Here is a 15,000-nt window from a genome sequence, read left to right on the forward strand (position 1 = left end):
GTGTGTGTGTGTGTGTGTGTGTGTGTGTGTGTGTGTGTGTGTGTGTGTGTGTGTGTGTGTGTGTGTGTGTGTGTGTGTGTGTGTGTGTGTGTGTGTGTGTGTGTGTGTGTGTGTGTGTGTGCATGTGTGTCTGTTTATTATTAGACTGGACTCAGTCTGCTGTGCTACTTTACGCTCAATGACTGTTCCGTTAATCTGTTCTCTCCCCAGCATTTATATATATTGGGGTGTGTGAGAGAGAGACAGAGCGGGAGAGAGAGAATGTGTGAGTGTGTGTGGGTGTGTGTGTTTTTATGTGGAGAGCCCCTGTGACCAGTCCCTGAACCCAGGTGTGTGTGTGTGTGTGTGTGTGTGTGTGTGTGTGTGTGTGTGTGCACGTGCTTATGTGTCTGTGACTTTCCCTTTCTGCCATGGACTTCACCCTTCGGGAGGCTTGAGGAAGAGAGGTAAAGAGAGATAGGGAGGGAGAGAGAGATATTCAGAATTCAAAAACATCAAGAGAGAGAGAGAGAGAAAGAGAAGGACAGAGAGAAAGAGAGAGGGAGAGGGAAGAACAGTCACGTGTGCTGTACCCAGCGTCTGCTGTCACACTCTAACCCTGGAATGCAAACACTGGGCTCTGAACAGCAGCCAGCACTGCCCATGTGACTGGCAACTCTCTGTGCTTTAACACACTCTCTCACACACACACACACACACACACACACACACACACACACACACACACACACACACACACACACACACACACACACACACACACACTTCCTCTCTGTCTCTATCTGTCTCTGTCTCTCTCTCTCCATGTGTGTCTCTCTCTCGCTCTCAGTTAGACACACATACAGACAGCTGCTGTTCACAATTTAGTTTACATTAACATTGCTGCAAGAGTACAGGGAATATATGAACTCTGAACTCCACATCAAACTCTCTCTGTGTGTGTTGGGTCTATTTGCCTGTCAAAGGTATGTCCTTGGGAGTACATACATACCCTCCATTAGCCTATAAATATCAATCGATGCTACATGTGGTTTGCCATATGCTAGCTATGCAAGGCTAGCTAATCACTCACTCACCATCCTCTTCATACACACACACACACACACACACACACACACACACACACACACACACACACACACACACACACAGTTGTGTACTAAGTGTATTAAGTTACCAGACACACACGGACATTCAAAGAGATATGGTAGCACATGTCTTCTGTTCACACCCACACACGCAAGCACACGAACGCACACACACACACACACACACACACACACATACACACACACACACATACACACAGACACATACACACTGCTGTCCTCTGCTTTTTGTGCTAGCCTGCTGGCTGCCTTCCTTCCTCGTCCTGAGCCAAATGTAATAATGGAGATGTATCCCAGCAAGCGTCGCCGCCCCTCCGCACCGCATCCTTTTTTTTAACCAGGTAGTGTTTGTGTTCCAAGTGGCCATGTTTACGATTCGCCCAGATCATCAATTTTTCCCCTCTCTACTCCCCGTCCCCCTTCGAGTTTACTGTGGTGGAAGTATCAAACATGATCCATCACATCAAGTCTCACTGCTCTATTTTTCATCCTTTTCATCACCTTCTTTTTATATCAATTCATTTCTGTTACTTCCACCCTTCATACGTGTTCCTCTTCCAATTTCTTCCCTCTTTCATCGTCTCTTGTCGCTTCCCGTGATGTGGCTTCTTGGAGTGTTTTCGGGGCAGTTTTGGAAATCGGGTGGAGCTCTGCAAACACTCACTTTCTCTCATTCGTGCTTTGCCTCTCTCAACCCCCCCCCCCCCCTTTCTCTTTATCTCTCTGTCTCTCTCCACTCTTCCCTCTCTCTCTCTCTTTCTCACTCTTCCCCTGTGGAGCTGACACTGGTTTTAATGACTAGGCATCACAAAGCTGCCGTCTGTTTTAATTATGTACGAGTGTGGAAGTGGAGATCGGGCCGCCTTTGATTTACCCACCCAGCCCAGCCCCGCCCTCCTGTCTTCTCCTCTCCTCTCCTCTCCTGCATCTCTGTCCCTCTCTTCTCCTCTACCTCCTCCACCACCCACTCCATCCCTCACTTTCCTCCCCTCTTTTCATCTGAGGCCACTTTGATTCTTTTCCCCCTGTCCGCGCTCACAGTCCTAATCCCATTCCACCGTCCAATAGCGTTTAAGTTGCCCTGTTGTTGTGGGTGTAAGTGTGTGTGTGTGTTTTCGTGTGTGTGTGTATGTGTGTGTGTGCATGTGCTTATGTGTGTGTGTGTGTGTGTGTGTGTGCTTGAAGCCCCCTGTCCTGGCTGAGCACCTCTCACTTTGTATTATTCTCTTGATCTGTCACTCTTTCCCTTTGCTTTGGGCTGTTTTGGACAGCCTGTTGATAGTTTCTGCATGAGACCTATTTTCCCTCTTTTTGCCTTTGACTTTTTCTCTCTCTCTATTTCTCTCGTTTTCTCCCCCTGTGCAGTTTCTCAGTGCTGTGCTTGATTGCTTGAGTCATGCGATTAAGAACCAGAGGAGTGGGGAGGGGAGTGGGAGTGGGGACGGGGGGGGGGTAGCTGAGGAGGTGTGGTGGTGGGGATGTGGGAGGTGCTTGCTCCTTGTGTTAACACGAATGTTTGAACAAGCAAGCCCATAGATTTTTATAGGCTGCATTTATAGGGCTCTCGCTCCCCTGGGGGCGGCCCCCGTGAGAACCGCCTAATATGGCGACTCACTCGATCAGGGTTAACAGTATACAGAAGCACGGCGAGGAAGGGGGGAGGGGGGGGGGGGGACGAGGAGCATCAACCTCCCTCTGGAGACGGCAACAGAGAGAACGAGAAAAAGAGGAGAGAGGAGTGGAGTGGAGAACACACCCGATGGTGGAGGTGTTGGGAGGGGAGGGGTGTTTACAAGGACATGGGATGTTGTCCCTCTACATCCCACTCTATGTATGCTGGGAACTTAGAGAGAGCACAAAGCTATGAAAGCCCTGCCCTAGAGGGTAAGGATTATTATGGTTTGAGTCCTCATGAGTCCGTCTTGGAGTGTGTTTTTGCAGAAGTGCATAAGTACACGTGTTTCCAGATGATGCCCGAATACAGATAGACACAGTGTTTGTGCGTGTGCATGTAGCGCATGCATCTGTGAGACAGAAAGTGTGTGTGTTTGTATCTCTTAGTCAAAGTGTGTTTGTCTATGTGGATAGGCCTGTATGAGCGTTGAATGTTAGTTTATGTGTGTGTGAATGCATAAGGACATTCTCCCACTCAGCTGGGCCGTGTGTTCTGTTTTCTGCCGGCTGGGTTGCTCTAATTGATTAAATCATCCTCTTAGCCCTTGCGCCGGCCCTGCTGAACGGTGCCATCCAGACCGGCGAGCTCTCCTCTCTCTCCTCTCCCCCTCAACGAGACCGCTTGCCTTCTTCACAATTAGTATTTCCGCGTCTGCCTCCCCTAATCAGCGGCAATCTCAAAACAACTCGGCGCTCGCTAAACAACTGGCCAGACGACTATTTTTAGCTCAACGTCGCTAGTGGTTCTTTCTAACGCACTCCGGTTTGATCTGTTGCCAATTTCTCTGAAGCCGACCCTGAGATATGGAACACGATGTTCCAAATACGTGAATGCCAATTGTTGTTCTGTAGGGCTTCTCCCGATTTCTGTCTTTTGTTCTATCTTTCTCTCTTCTCTCCATTCCTCTCTGTCTTTTTTTTTGACTCTTTCCTCCTTTTTTCGGTCTCCCCGCTGGTCTTTATGTCGATCGACTGTATTACTATATCCGTCTTTTCGTCCTTCTCCTCCTCCCATCATGGAAAGAGGATTGCACGTGTTGGGGCCCGGGCCGCTGTTCTCTCTGTGACCGGCCATTAATTGTCCATTTTGACAAGCCTGCTCGCATTGTTCTCTTCTCCTCCTCCTCCTCCTCCTCTTCCAGTGCAGGCCCCAGCTGAGAGCTGCCCAGCTGTGCGACCCTGCTCCTCAACATAGCCTTGTCTTTCTCACTCTCTCTTGCTCTACTTCTCTTCTCTCTTCCTTTCTTACCCTCCCTCCATCCCTCCTCCCCCTTTCTTGATCTCATTCTTCTCTCTTTCCCTCCCCCTTTCTCTCTCTCTCCCTCTCTCTCTCTCTCTCTCTCTCTCTCTCTCTCTCTCATTCTTCTCTCTTTCACTTGCTCACCCCCACCACTTTGATAGCTGTGCTGCCCACCAGGCTGAATGGACTCCTTTGACCATTGCCCAAGCTGTGCCCCGGCCATGACACTATGGTCATGTTTGTCCCTCACTGGCAGTGGTAGCGGCGGCGCCGTGCCCAGTGTGGTACAGGCCTGACCTTAACACGGCAGCGGCGCCCCTCGACCCGACCACAGAGGCCAACTGGACTGCTATTGTTCACTCTCCGTCACTCATGAGATCAAGTGTCAGACAAAGGGGCCGCTGTCCACACATAAGAATGCACATGTGTGTGTGTTGAGCACACACACACACACACACACACACACACACACACACACACACACACACACACACACACACATACATATTCTTACAGAAACTCACACACATACATTATTATCAGAGGAAAATGTTTTGTTCCTTCCCACATGTTTTTCTCTTCTTAAACTCGCAGCCCAGCCTCAGAATATCTGGCATTCCTCCACTCCAAGAGTGTTTGCATTATGATTAGTGTGTGTGTGTGTCCTCTGTGCCCTGTCTGGGGGAGGCAGGGTGGGCAGTCGTCGCGACGTTCAGTGACAGGGTGGCATGGGACGGGCAGGCATGGGGGCACGGGGTGAAGCGGGGGAAGTTCATGACCTAGCCTGCCGCAGTTCAACACCCCGATATGGCTTTGAACTCTGACCTCTACCCGCCACCGCTGCTCTCCTCCCCTTGCTCTGCTGTGCTGTGCTGTGTCCTCTCCTCCCCCAGAGAACCAGCAGCCTGCAGCGCCCTCTCACCCTTCATCCCCTTCATGCCCCTCTGCACAGCCCTGCCCCCCTGGGAGCCTCTGGGCTGGGGAGAGCTGCCCCCAGCTCCAGCTCCAGCTCCAGGGAGGGAGAACTGTAACTCCTATGTCATAAACCAGTCAGCGGGAGACAATCCCACCACCAAAATTTGTCACAGTTGGAGGCATTTTAGAGCCAGAGCGCATGTTACTTACTTACGTCCCATGAGAACTTGGGGCTCTTGCTTGCACAAGAGTAGCTTGCACCCCTTTTTCATATCCCTCTTTCAGAGATTGACCTCATTATTTCTTTCGCTTCTTATTGTCTTGCGATCTGCGAGGTCTCTTTTGGCTACTCATTTGGCTCCTCATTTTCATCCACCCACCGGCCGCCCCGTGTTCCAAGCATGCCTGCGGAGACGTGCTGAGTCTTTGCCGAGTTGCTGCTAGTGGAAGCTCACTGTTCTTTTTTTGCAAACAACAGATCCAGAAACTGTTTAGCATCATTTCCCCCCGTTTTCATGCCAACCGCAATCCCCACCGGATGAGCATTTCATGTCCGCCCCCATTCAATGGGTGGAAAAGGGGTGTACAAAATTTGCCGTGGAAAATAAATGGGGTCCCCCCATACGAGGGGGTGAGGGTAGGGGATGGGGGATGGGGGATGGGGGGGTGAGTTGCCCGTGGGGATTTGCGCCAATGCCTCCCAAATCTTTGAGCCAAGCATGCTGTCATGTGAGCCATTTGAAGACTTGAAGATTTGAAGAGCCTTGCAAGGAGCACCTCAAAGTGAATAACCTAGCAGATGTATTTTAAAGAAAATCCTGTGCTGCCTGTACTGCGAGAGAACTAATGAAGATACTTCTCCCTCTCAACTTCATTTGCCATTTTATAACCTGCCAAGACTTGCACTTTTTTTCATCAGCGAGGCAATTACCTCCAGCGATGAGTAACCATACAAATAAATCAGTTTGGCGCCAGAACACGTTTGGGAAGAAAATTGATTTGGTGCTCAGTAGGAGAGCAACAAAAAAGATGCACACAAACAAACAGTTTGCTTATCAAGCACGGCTGATGGTTTGCTTGATATCCAGAGAACTGGCGTTTTATCGGGAAAGACAGTAAGCGAAAGTTGATTAATTGCATTTCTTTTCATGTTCGATTCCAACCCACAAGCCCAGTCGTGTATGGACTTTTTTCTCTCACTTTTTCCAACTTGCGTGGTAGTTTGTTAATGCTGTTGTGGTTGCTGGTGCACTGAGCTGTCAGGGACCCTGAACAAGAGGAAAAACAGGAGCGCAGTAAGACCCCAACCCCCCCATCAGTGCTTTGTGGCTGACCCTCACATGAAAGAGCTACACATTCTCTCTGCTACCATCAGATGACAGGGTAATGCTCTTAGGACGGGGTCGCGGAGAATGCATGTTTTTCAGTTCGGCTTCCACAGACTGCATTGTGTGTGTGTGTGTGTGTGTGTGTGTGTGTGTGTGTGTGTGTATGTGTGTGAGTGTGCAGTCTAAAAGTCTAAAAGCATTCGTAGTTGTGGATGTACGTTTACGATCGCTGATCTTTCACAGCCTGCAAATATGTCAGGCCTCTGGAGGAGGGAGAGTGATTATGAGGTCGTCCGTCTTGGAATAGCCGCAATTCTCTAGGCTAACTCGTGCGCGTGCACACGCACATGCACACGCACACGCGCACACACACACACACACACACACACACACACACACACACACACACACACACACACACACACACACACACACACACACACACACATGCATTCAATTTTATTTGAAGGAAGTATCATGCTGAAACAGCCATATCACACTTTAATCAATATGTGAGTGTGCACCTAGAGATGAGTACCATGGTGTGCTGTTCTGTTTTTGCAAAGATTGATCGTAAGAAATCATGGAAAACATCAACAAGCCGCGACTCTCTCTGGCTACGTTCAATCAGATGAAAAGAGTGTGTGCTTAAAAGATCAAGTACTAGTTTTGAGAGAGAGGGCACATGTGTGTAATTATGTGTGTGTGTTTATATGTTTGTGTGTGTGCGCATGCACAAGCACGTGTGTGTGGAGTGTGTGTGTTGTATTCAGACATTGCTGCTGAACCTAGAGAGAGTGTAACGGCCTCCCACCATAAAACCCTCCATCATGCATCGGTACACTGTGTGATTGGCAAGTGCATTTGTGTGTGTGTGTGTGTGTGTGTGTGTGTGTGTGTGTGTGTGTGTGTGTGTGTGTGTGTGTGTGTGTGTGTGTGTGTGTGTGTGTGTGTGTGTGTGTGTGTGTGTGTGTTTGAGCGCGTCCGCGTGCGAGTGTGTGTGTGTTTGTCTGTGGTGCCTTGTGGCGATTGGTGGCTGTGTATGTTAAGCCTGTGACTTGCTGCGAGACAGAGAAAGAGAGGTGGTAAGAGAGGGAGAGAGCGAAAGAAAGAGAGGGATAGGGAGCAAAACGGAAAGAAAGAAGAGAGGGAAAGCAAGGGAAAGAGAAACTCCAGAAGACTGCCTTTGATGTCGGCAGATCATTTCTCCACACCGTGTTTTGTGCTCTGCTCTCAGCCGCACTCCTTTCTTGAGGCGCCACCGGCTTTAGGAGAGAGGGAGAGAGAAAGAGAGAGGGAATGACAGAGAGATAAGAATGGCAGAGAGGCGGAAGGGGGGAATGAGAGAGAGAGAGCGCGAATAGAAGTTAATGTGGGAGAGTCTTCATCACCAAGTGTCACTTTCTTTTCCAACTTCTTACTCTTTTAAGTTGTTTTTCTTTCATAAATTATTACTTGCTCTTCTTTTTTCCCCCAAACTCCACAGACACATTATGAAACGTTTGAAACCCACGTGGCTCTGAAATGCTTCGATTATATAACAGACCAGACTGATGGCCTACAGTCTCACTGGAATGACAGAGGACTGTTCTTTTTGAGTGTGCGATTCAGATTGTATTGTTCTTTATGTTACCTTGGGGTGTGTGTGTGTGTGTGTGTGTGTGTGTGTGTGTGTGTGTGTGTGTGTGTGTGTGTGTGTGTGTGTGTGTGTGTGTGTGTGTGTGTGTGTGTGTGTGTGTGTGTGTGTGCGTGCGTGCGTGTTTGTGGACGTGCGTGCGTGTGTGAGTGAGTGTATCTGTTTGTGTGCGTGTCTCTGTGTCTGTGTGTAAGCTTGTGTGTGTGTGTGTGTGACTGCTGCTAAATGAACCCGGTGCAAGGCCGGGGTTACACACACATCAGACAAAGTAAAGATCAAGTCTCAGAGGTCTTACGCCTGGTGGCTTCAGCGCCACGTCTCCTGCTATTCCAAGGAGTGTGATGTTTTTCCTGGCTGGGCAGTGCGACCATCACTCTTACCCCCCCCCCCCCTCACACCCCACTCCCCCCATCCTCGGTAGGAAATATCTCTCACCCAACCATAAATAGAAGCAGCTCCTCATTTACAATGTGTAGCCATAACCTTAAAGCTTGTCCTGTCCAGGCACTGTTTACAGAGATAATGGAGTCTTTAACATTGTTTAAACGCAGGGAGAGTGGAAAGTACAGTCGTCGCCCCCCCCCCCCCCCTCCCTATTCTCTCTCTCCCTTTCAAGCTATTTCTCTCCCTTTCTCAAATTCAATTGTGCTGTATTAGCATATTTCAGAAACTGCTGCCTGAGCAATTCAGGCAATTCACACACAAAAAAGCAAAAAAAAAAGTAGAAATCGAACCAGTCAGTTACCATCACTCTTTGTCTTTATGCAATGCTTGCCCCCTAGCATTGCATTGTGTCGACAATGTGTGTGTGTTTCTCATTGTCCTTCATCTGGGTGAAGGTTTTGAACGGTGCCGCTGCTGTCACTGCTCCTGGTGCTGAGCATGCAGCTGGCTGGCGTACAGGAAGCTCTTGACATGACCGCACACCACCGCAGCTCCGGCTCGGGCTCCTGCTCTCGTAATGACCCGCCTGATTGATTCGGTTGTTTTCACTCGGGGTACACTGTGTGCAGTGCCTCATCCGGATGCCTACAGGATACACATACACACAAGTTGAGGGTGTGTGCGTGTTTGTGTGTGTGTGTGTGTGTCTGGGTGTGTCTGTGTGTGTGAGTGTATGTGAGGGTTTGGGGGGGGAGGTTGTTGACTGCTACAACCTGAAGTACCCACTATGCGTTTTTTGGCCTCCCCTTCTCCCTCACACGCTCTTGAGGAACACAGGACTTGTTTGCGCACACACACACACACACACACACACACACACACACACACACACACACACACACACACACACACACACACACACACACACACACTCACACACACACTCACACACACACACACACACACACACACACACACACACTACAGGAAGTGAGCTGTGCTTGGTGGGGTTGTCCACGGCCATGCCCGCATCTGGTCTCTGCTTCCATAGGGTGTCACAGGGACAGCATGTGCAGTGGCGGTAGCAACAGCAGCCGTAGGGCCGGCAGCAACAGCTCATAATATGGCTTCCAAATATAGCTTCAGACATTTTGCCTGCTGACACACTGTCCCTGAGAAACCCAAGCCTAAGAGATATATTCCAGCAGTAAGCACGTATACATTGCACACAGGCCAGAGACACACACACAAATAAACACACTTACGTGCTCACAGTATATGGGTGTTTGCACACACACACATAAACCCATGTAGGTGTTTGTGAACATGAACCACACATACATTTTCACATGCATCACACACACACACACACACACACACACACACACACACACACACACACACATACTGGGCAGGTCTATAAACGGCAGCCGTTAGTCCGGTCAATGTAAGGAGCGTCAGGTGGGCACTGGACTGAGGCGCCTGTGAGAAGTGAAGCGGCTCTGCTGTGTGGGAGGTCAGATAAGCCGTCAGTCTGGGGCCCCTGTGACCGACCCGTCCATGGCCCCTCTAAGCTCTCATCACTTAAGACAGTACAGTATGCGGATTTACAGAAGGCCAGCGTAAGCTAATAGCAGGTGGAAGGGGGGGGGGGGGGGGCTTTTTTCATCTCAATGGCTTTTAAATCTGTTATCTGTTTTCTAGGGAGAGGCTTTGCCAGAAGAGTAATTAAGGGCTGGTTTCTGCTGGCAACTTGAGACCACACATTCTCTCAACGCTGAAGTGAAGGGAGTGGTGTTGGTGGGCAGGGGTGATGTGAGGCACTAAAGTTGGGTCCAAAGAAGAGATCTCTGTAGGCTCTGCCATTGTGTGAGCCGGGAGATTTAATGGATCGGTATCATTTAGGAAGCATCCATTAATTGTCACAGGAAACTGGCGCTTTGTGTTCCCCTCCGAGCCCAGAGGGACCAGACGGCCGACGGCCTAATTAGACTTGTTGGCCGCGCCATGGACCGCCCTCTGTTGCTGCAGGGTATACTCTTCTCTTCCATCTCTCTTCTGATGTCTCCACCTCCCTCTCTCTCTCTCTCTCTCTCTCTCTCTCTCTCTCTCTCTCTCTCTCTCTCTCTCTCTCTCTCTTTCTCTCTCTCTTTCTCTCTCTCCTCTCACTGTCCTACTCTTTCTCACTCCACCACACACACAAAGACATCCTTTCAAACGGGAGCTCACTAGACTGGTGGGTCTGGCATCGGCTTCCCAGCCTAAAAATAATGTGCCAAGAATGACTTCCATAAGAGGTAGGAGAAAAAAATAGGTAGCAAGCGAACACACACAAAAATAATAAATTAAGGGAGCAGGTATCAAAAGTAGTATAAAGGGAAGAAAAAAAACGCTCATATCCTCTTACCTCTGACACATCACTTTGCTTTTTTCTTCTTGGGTGGGTGTTTTCCCTTGGCTGCCCTGAAGCGTCATCTATCCTGCCTGTGGTGGGATGGACAACTGTGTGGGTTTCCTACCAAAGAAGTAAAAAAGAGAGAGCGAGAGAGAGAGAGAGAGAGAGAGAGAGAGAGAGGGAAGTGAAAGAGGGGGGCCCAAGCCCAAGTTCAGTCTCCCGGCTCCCTGCTCTTCCTAAGTGCAAACCATCACAACCTCCCCCTACACCCCACCCCCCTTTGATCCTAAAGCCCCCTGGAGACTATAGGGTTGGCGACCTCTGACCTCCTCCTAATCTTGGACAAATTAGGCATAACACAACACCAATCACTGGGTCACCCTCCCCACATAACCCGACCCTACCATGATTGCATGTGGTTTTAACAGGGGAGTGGGGGTAGTGCTGGTGGCTGCTTGTTAGTACTCCTTAGTATCTTGACTCCTTCAATCCCTCTCTCCCTTCTTTCTCTCCTTCTCTGATAGCCCCCATCCACACACCCCCACCACCCCCATCCAAAACCCCCATAATTAATTTTGTGGCTGAAAAGAAGCCGGGAGAGAATTAACCTCCACCCAAAAAAAAAGGCAGCGTTGAAGAGAGAAAGAGATATTGAAAAAAAAAAACGACCCTGTACAATAAAAGCCCTGTTGAAAGCTGATTACATAACAAGATTAACTCTGACAGTTAAGTTACAGAGCTCTGGCTTGGCTTTTCCGGTCCGCAGCCACCAGACCCCCACCACCACCACCCCCATCCCCTTCCATGCACAGCAATGTCTGCCGTGGCCAAGGGGCCTAGTGTCTGTCACTGTAGTTCCCACCATGCTGGCGTGTTTGATGTGCAGAGTGACAGGTGATTAGAAAGACTTCAAGGAATACTAGTATGACACACTATTGCGCCTTATCTTTATTCTACCTGTTTTTTGGTGCGGGTTCTGCTCCTAGCGCTTTTCATATGTCAACACCGCTCCATCTCTGACATGTCCGTCATGATCCCATGTAGTGCGCTTGTGAAAATGGTTCCAATGCCCCATGTTGCATGCTGATAAGAAATTATAATAGTGTGTGATGTCTACTCATACATTGCCTTTTTACATACTGCAGCACAGGTCTCTTTAGTGACATAATATCATTGGTTATCGACAGACAGCCGATAAATAGTCACATAGAAAGTGACATAGCTTGCATAATGCTAACAGATGTTTGTACTCAGTATGTTTAGCCTTAAGTACCTCTGCATATGAGCATATTGGGCAAATCCTACCCAACTATGGGTAGTGTTAGGGCTGTAACATCTTTAATTGGCTGTGTTTGCGAAAATGCATCTCTAGTTGTTGTTTGGAATTTGGATTGGTGGCTTGTTTTTTGAATCACAGGACTAGACAAACAGGCACATGCACACACACACACACAAACAAACACAAACACACACACTCACATCGACTCACGTCGAACATAATGTATAGAAAAACAAATAAAAAGTCAAGGTAAGTTCACTCTGATCAGTGTTCTGAACCTTGTAGCCTGTGTAAACTCACTGACACAGTCACACGAACAAACACACACACACACACACACACACACACACATTTCCTTTATAAACAACTATAACAGCTAGTCGCAGGATTGTCACAGGGGACATGAAAGATTAGCTTTGTGTCCTGAATTTAATAGGAGGAGGTCATCCGGCGACAAGTGTGAATGTATGTGTGTATGCATGTATGTATGTTTGTGTATGTGTGTGTATGTATGTATGTGTGTCCAGGTATAAGAGGGATGTGGAAGAGTGTGTATGTGGGTGTGTGTGTTTCGAGGGCCTTTGTGTTGCGTTTTTGGCCCTGATTGTTTTCCATACGACTGCATTCTTCCTCTGTGCTTGCCTCTGAACAATCCCCTGTTTATGTCTCACAGGGCGGTGGCCAGCAGTCACAGCGACCCGGAGCCTGGGGAAATCATTAACCAGACGAACCACAGCGGGACTCTGGTAGGTTACACACATCCCTCACTCTCTCTCCTTCTCTCCTTCTTTCTTTCTCCCTCTCTCCCCCTCTATCTTCCCCCGCACCCTTCCTTCCTCCTGTGCTAATAGAGGTGTATGTATGGGGATGTATTTATGTACTGTATCTGGCCGTTGTATACTTATAGCCCGGTCTGTGGGGAACCCAAAGCACCTTTGGCCAATCAGATGGCAGATATTGCCAAAATAGTGTTTTATGAAGGACCCAAAAAGACCAAATAAGTCTGTGCACTAATAGCCACATTTGTGTCCGGACTTCTGTTTTTTCTTTGATGGTTTTGTGTTAGCAGTATGGTGCAGATGGGAATTGCTGATAATGGACGCTAACTGTTCTTGCCAGTCAGAGGCAGGAAATCAAAGGCCCACATTCCCAAGATTCCTGCTCATGTTTTTTTTCTTTTCTGCTAGGCTCCAGTATCAGGCTCACCTGGCCAACGTCTGGCTTCACCACCCCACCCCCTCCCCCTCCCCCAACTCGCCCAGCAAACACGTACCCTGCCAAGCAACAGTTGGCACGGTTAGGGTTTGATTAGGCCGCCCCTCGCTTGCCAATGTTTTGAAGTCCGCATTATCCGTGTATTATTTCTCTTTAACATCGTGTTATCCTCCGCTTCCCCTCGACTCTCCTCCCCTCCCCTCAACCCCAACCCCTCTCCCACTCCCGCTAGTATTCCAAATACGGACACTACAAACAGAGATTACTTGAGTTGGAATGGGGGAGATGCAATATGGTGTTTACTGAAGGAGGCTCCAGCACCTGTCGGTAAGCCACCGTTAGAACAGCATGTTCCCCAGTGCTCGCTGAGGTCGCCAGGGATGTCTGCTCTCCGCTGAGGGATGGGGGGGGTGGGTGTGTACGAGCGACATAATCACTGCCTAATCCTAGTCGAGTGCATTAGGAGAGGTGCAGAATGGATGAATCCGGCCAAACGGAACGGAACAGCTCGCGTTTGTCGGACAGATGTTGGAGCGTGGTGGGACTGCCCTGGGATCGTGCTTGTCTTATCCTGTTGCCCCCCGGCCTGTAGCCTGGGCTTTACCAAAATCAGGGCGCTGGGTACTACATTACTTTAAATCGAAGCAGGCAGGCAGTATTCAAATCACATAGGATTACTATAGGACTGCCACTTAAATACATCTACACAATAGTCATTGAAACGGCATAAATATGACTCGTAGGGATAGAAATGGTCATCATATAGGATGTAATTTGAAGGAAAGGAGCCACATTTGTAATAAAAAGAGATACGACTCCTGTCTGACCCTTAGAGAGTGGGCCTTGCATGCCTCTCTCTCCCTCTCTCGCTCCCTCTCTCGCTCTCGCTGTCGAGATATATTGGGGATGTAAACAAGGAAGGAATGTTTTTCTGAGTTGCGCGGCGCGTCGCCCTCTAGCAGCTGGGCCAATGACTAATGTAGTGTTTGGTGGATGCGCCGTGGAGCTCGGGTTGCTCTGGAAATGTCACGTTCAGCAGGGCTGGATGCCACCACAGAGAGGTCTGGCACCCCATTCCTAAAAGCTCCCATGGCAGATGTTTGTGTTAGTGGTGCACAGACCTTGCCTCTCTCTCTCTCTCTTTCTCTCCTTCTTGCTCTCTTTTTTCTGTCTTTTCTCCTTCTATAACCCTCTCGGTCTGTCTGTTTCTCTCTGTCTCTCTCTCTCTGTCCCTCTCCCTTCATCTCTCTTTCTCTCAAGCTGTTCTTTAAAGGTGCTGTCGTGGAAAGGAAACCAGAGCCAGACGTGATTGTGAGGGCCTGTGTTTTTTTACTTCCACCAAGCCGAGCGGGAGGTAGGAGTGTTGAGGACCTGACGAGAGGAGGGGTCAGTTGTTATAGAAAGTGTGTGATTTTGTTCCATACATGCCCAGAGGGGGGGATGGGGGGGGGGGGGTTATGTTGGTTGGGTGTGTGTGTGTGTGTGTGTGTGTGGGGGGGGGTGTACTCACATGCAGTGTCTGCAGTTATAGACATCAGGCGATCACAGTTTAGGGTTAGAGGTTGCTGCATGTGAGTGTGTGTGTGTAACCATATGTGAGTGTAAGTGTGTGTGTGTGTGTGTAGGTGTGTGTTGAGGTAGGGGGGTAGCTTGGGGTGGAAGCTTAACGCAGGCCGCGGCTGCTCCGGGTTACAGGCGAACATTCTTAACACCTCATAAATCTCACCTGCTGCCGCTGAGAGCCAGCCGAGCCATGGTGCAGAGGGGAGCGGCTGGGATGGGGAGGGGGGCAGCCTGCTGAGGAGCCTGGCTCTGTTGGGGGAAA

The 15,000-nt window shown here is 49.3% G+C and overlaps 1 protein-coding gene across 3 annotated transcripts in view; it reads left to right on the top strand.

The window, feature by feature from the left end:
- Positions 1 to 15,000, top strand: part of LOC308362148 (thyroid hormone receptor alpha) — a 130,367-nt gene that overhangs the window by 41,489 nt on the left and 73,878 nt on the right. For 2 of the 3 annotated variants that reach the window (XM_080834683.1, XM_080834685.1), the window contains exon 2: positions 12,634 to 12,706. The exons of the other annotated variant lie outside the window; for it this stretch is intronic. The gene's annotated coding sequence lies outside the window, so the exon portion shown is untranslated. The remainder of the gene's footprint in view (positions 1 to 12,633; positions 12,707 to 15,000) is intronic. 3 annotated transcript variants of the gene reach the window in all.

This window comes from Sprattus sprattus (assembly GCF_963457725.1).
Source record: "Sprattus sprattus genome assembly, chromosome: 3".
NCBI classification, from domain to species: Eukaryota; Metazoa; Chordata; class Actinopteri; order Clupeiformes; family Clupeidae; genus Sprattus; species Sprattus sprattus.